Here is a 5122-nt window from a genome sequence, read left to right as displayed (position 1 = left end):
CGCAGGTGGAAGCACTACCAGGGTGCGCTGAGCGGGAAATGACAAATGGAAAACTCATTCAACGAGGTGGAAAAGACCCTGGAAGCTTCCAGAATCTTCTCCAATGACACTTGCCTCAATGAATTCGACTAGTGATGAGTAAGAGGCTCTCAACCTCCAAGTGGAAGCAAGAACTGACAGAGAGAAGCCACAAGTCAAAACATAAGCTGACTCATCCTCTCTGCTTACATCTATATATGGATCTCTCACCTAGAGGTTCAGGAGGCTGGAATTTTGTACTTTGCAGAGAATTGCTGTTGGTTTGAGATTGAGATTAGCACATTGGGTGATTTATGCTTTGTTGGAGGAGAGGAAGGGATTCCTTTGCTGGGAGGTAGATGCTGGATCGGAACTCACTGGGTTGTATCTCCTCTTGGACTTTCTTATTCTATCAATAAACTATTTGAGTTTCTCCTACATGTTGTGTACCAATGATGTTTTGTTATGCTTACATGTTTAGCTTAATCTGATCTTGAGCTTTTTATGAATGTATATCTGTATCTTCGTGTAGTTTCTCTCTCTTGTGATCTTGCAGGAATTCAGTGAAGCTGGGCCGGTGAAGGAGCAAGGAGCTGAGAGCCACTGAAGAGAGGAGTGATTGGATCAACAAACTAGCGGAAGACACAGGTTAGTTACATCCTTTCTCCTCATTTACATTTCATAAAGAAGAAATACTCAAATAAGTTTCCTTGTTTGTTGCTAAGGCACTATCACACCTTAGAGTGGGATAGGGGCATTCCGAATTGGATACTTTTCCCAACAACAAATTGGCGACTCCACTGGGGATAGTATCTTGTTAGTTTATTTGTGTTTCTATTGTTGTTCTTCTCATAAACTCAGGAGTGCCGAATCGAAATGCATTTGCCATTTTCAAATGCAAAGTAGAGATCTGCCACTCTAGTCCACTCACTGGGCCTGTTTTTATGATCTGAACAGCTGACCCACAAGTGCTCTAACAACCCTTTGTGATAGATCTTAGTCCTCCTTTAAATCATCCTCCTAATTGTACCTAATTGATAGCTTTTATCCGGCCAAAAACTGTAGATTAAACTGCAAACCGTGACCCAGAACCCAGAGACAATTCTCGTTTCTGCTTCAGCGTAGACTTTGTGAAGAGGTTCTGCATTTCAACGCAGGTCCCGTGAAGGATACCTGCGTTGAAGTTCTGTTTCTCTGTGCTGAGGGTGCGCTGATCAGCCCTTGCCTTGTGCAGCTGTGGTTCCCTGCTTCCTTTTGCATAGTTTTATCTCTGTTTTTGCAGCCTGTTATCAGTCAGTGTACCTATCTGAAACCCCTTTTCTTTTCCTCAATTCCGCCTCAGTTGTATAAAGAAACTGTATTTGTTCTTTTTGTATTTGTTACATCATTTGCAGTTTCCCATTACAAAAGTAAACTAGTCATACTGTCGCCCTTAGATCTAGACTTGTCGTAGGTGTCGTTTTGATCTTAGGAGTGAGTTTGTTTGCTGTTCACAGTTGATTACGCTTTTAATTTTGTCTTTTGGTTTGATTTATGCATTCCTAGTGTCTAAACAAGTAAATCATAAAGTGTCGTAATTGTCTTTTTGATTTCGAAAAAGGAGCTTGTTTATGTTTTCACTTGAAATCGAATTCAAATTTGTACAACAGCTTTCTTTTTAGGCATCAATATTAAGAAAGCGAAAACAAATACATGCATATGTGCATTTGCATTTTGATAGTTTGCATGCTTTGATTTAGGAAAGTGCATTTACAGTGTGCTCTATGCTCTTTGAGAAAATATTGTGTCTTTCTTTTCCCCTTGTAGCTAGGATTTTCATTGTTGAAAAGATATAAAAGCTTGCTTATCATCTTTAGACTGCATTTAGGAATTGTATCATACATCTCGTGGTGATCCAAAAAGGCAAACTTCTAAGAAAGATCAACCTAAAATAAATTGAATGAACTTAACAACGCTTTGTAACTTAACGCACAACATAGAGGTCTAGGCTAGAGACGTGTTCTGGCGTCGTAAAACCTGGTGACTGTCGATCTCACTGATGGTTGGGTGATTCCTCCTGAGAGACGATAGCGCCAGTACGGATTGTGCTCCCACGTACCATCGAGTATATATTGGGAGACCCCTATAGGAATAAAACCTTTATCCATAGGAAGTCGTGTCTGCCGCCCTACTGATTGCAATGCACTGAACACAGCATTCGGGAAGATTGACCGCCCGTACCTTAAAAAGTATTCTGCGGTTTTGCGAAAAGTTTGGCGCACCCTCTACCTAGAACTCCAGAGCAGTTCCTTTTGGCCTTTTCCAGACTCTATAATGGAAAAAGTCCATCCGAGCATTTGTCACTTCAGGCTCGTTAAAACATCGAAGGAGACTAGAGTCATCTTTTGCTTTTTCTCGACTCTTTAAAATTGAAAAATCAAGTTGTGTCTAAAGCGTCTAAAAATTCATTTAATTCGGAAACACACTTTCCCTTTTTTGTATTTCGGTTGATCGAGTAACCTGCAATCGTGGAAGAAAGTCAATTGAAACCCTGTCGTTTGCGGAGGCTTACGAGTCAACCGTCTTTGTCTCCGGAATCAAAAACAGTACGGACAAAGCGAACTCGTTTAACCGGTTCGAAATCTCCTATCAAAGTTAGAACAAGTGTTCCAACAACATCTGAGATTCCTGTTACTCCAAACATTTCTGGAAACCCTGCCTCTATAGAAGAAGTTCAACAGCCACAGAGGGACAGTGATACTGATCCTAGTCTGAGAGTAAACACTTGTGTTACTGAACCAGTTCCATCTGCAACCGGTTCGGAGAGTCTTGCTCCTCAAACATCTGTCACTGTCGATTCAACCCCTTCTTCGGCACCAGAAATATTTTACGGACCTGACGGTCTTCCCCTTCCACTTGGTTTGATTGTGATAGAGGAAATTGTAGAAGATCCGCAAGCAAGTACTCCAACACATTTTGGAGTCGGGGTCACTCTATTTCCTTCGACATCAGAAGTTAGTCTACCACCAGTGGAAGTTCCTGTAGAATCGCTAGGTAATCTTTTGGATAGACTCAAAATTTCTGAACAACCGTCAACATCTAGGACTGTGTCGACTGACACAGCGATAGCAGAACTCCCTGCCGTCACTCCGACAATGTTTGCCGGCATGCCATCTGTCCCGACTAGCTCACAACCGCTAGAAGGAGTCCATCCAGGGACTATTTCGACAGTATGGTCCGTTCCTGTTTGTTCCTCCAGAATAATATCCGGCAACTCTTATGTTGAGAATCGCCAAATTGATCCATTTGGAGGTCAATTTGGGCAATCCAGTCCCCAAGGGCAGACAATCCCCTTGAGTTCCGAATTGGCACCGTATGGGGGGCAGTATGCCCTTTCACTACCCCCTCCGGGAGGATATCCATACGGGAGTTCACAACAGTATTCAGGTTATACTGGAGTTACATCAAGTGGTTGGGTACCTATACTACCCCAACAACCAAGGGTTGTGTATTCTATGCAACAATGTGTACCTATGTCGAACATCCCGACTACACCAGCTATTGTGACCGTGTCGCAAGTTCAAACGTTGCCTGTTGTATGTCAACCTCAGATTTCTCAGGTTGTAATGCAACAGCCCCTTGACCCTGTGACTCAACCACAATCGCCTACTGGTGGGGCGACACAGGTCCAAACGGGTACAATTACCCCACACCTTGGTCCAACGGTTAGTATAGTGCAACAGAACATGGCTTCGCAACCGTGGCTGGTGCAATATCAACAACCACAATTCCAACAAGTATACCAAGGTTCTGAGCAGCAGATCTTTGCGAACAGTGGACAACCGTACATTCAAAATGGTCAAAATCAACCACTTTACGGTGGTCATGTCCACCAACCGTATCAGTCATACCAGCATCAATTACATTATGTTGGTATGCAAAGGCTGACTGCTCAGGCAATTCCATCGTATCCTGGGTATGCTTCACCTAACCTGAATCAACAGTTACCATTCGTGGCAACTTTAGCGTTACCCGATTTACACCGGTTAACAAACGATCCAATTGCTTACGCCCCTTGGTGGCCAGCGATTCCTCACAAACTTCCTTCAGATATTCCTAAATTTAATGGAAATCCAGGTGAGGACCCATCAAATCACGTGATGACATTTCATCTATGGTGTTCATCAAAGACCCTAAACGATGATTCGATAAGGCTTCGCCTTTTTCAGAGGACGTTAACGGGTCCAGCGGAAAAATGGTATATTGAATTGCCTAGAGCTTCGTTCGACCATTTCAGCACCTTAGCCACGACTTTCTTAACCCATTTTCAATTACCGATAAGGTATGAAACGGGAACGGAAATCTTAACCAACTTCAAACAAACAATGGCCACTCACATATCTGATCATATACATGAGTGGCGACGTCGTCGTAGGATGGTAAAAACGTACGTTCCCGATCAGCTATTAGCTGAATGGTTTATCAAGTCGTTACTTCCTGCCATAATGGAAGATGTGGCGAAGGGGGGAGTCGTAACGGAAGAGCAAGTTATCGCTCGTGCGCAATATCTAGACTTGGTCTATACTCAGTCTGGCATGCTCTACGACAAAATACCTGACGCCCCTAGACCAGAATTCTCAATTCCTCCCCCTCCTAAATCAAACATTGACTCTCATGCCGGTGATGGCGTGATTGGCACGACAAACGTGAAATCGACAAAGGCCAACTCCAAGAAGGCCCGTAAGATTTCAGATCAAAATGCAAAAGACGAAATTCTTGCTTCGGAAGTAAATGTCGTATCAATAGATAAAGGCAAAGAAACCAAACAACCAGGAAGTAAGAAGAAACAAAACAAAGGGAAGAAGAAGAAACAGGATGAGTCATCTCCTGAAAAAACTTCTTCGAACCCTCCTGGAAATAGGAAACAAAAAAATCCATGTTATATATGCGAAGAGGATCATTGGACTGCAGAATGTCCGTACAGAGTTGAGCTTAAAAGATTCTTTAAGAGTTCAAAAACCTCAGCTGTTTTAACTGATCCGTTCCCAAATCCAGGACAAAATCTGGTTGATAGTGGAAATGCTTCCCCGTCACAAGTGCTAATGTTGTCAATTTCGAAGCAACA

This window comes from Pinus tabuliformis, chromosome X (genome assembly GCF_031772625.1).
Source record: "Pinus tabuliformis cultivar Carrire ecotype Pingquan chromosome X, CPIR1, whole genome shotgun sequence".
Classification (NCBI taxonomy): domain Eukaryota; kingdom Viridiplantae; phylum Streptophyta; class Pinopsida; order Pinales; family Pinaceae; genus Pinus; species Pinus tabuliformis.
The sequence above is the reverse complement of the archived record's forward strand: the minus strand, read 5'-3'. Positions refer to the sequence as shown.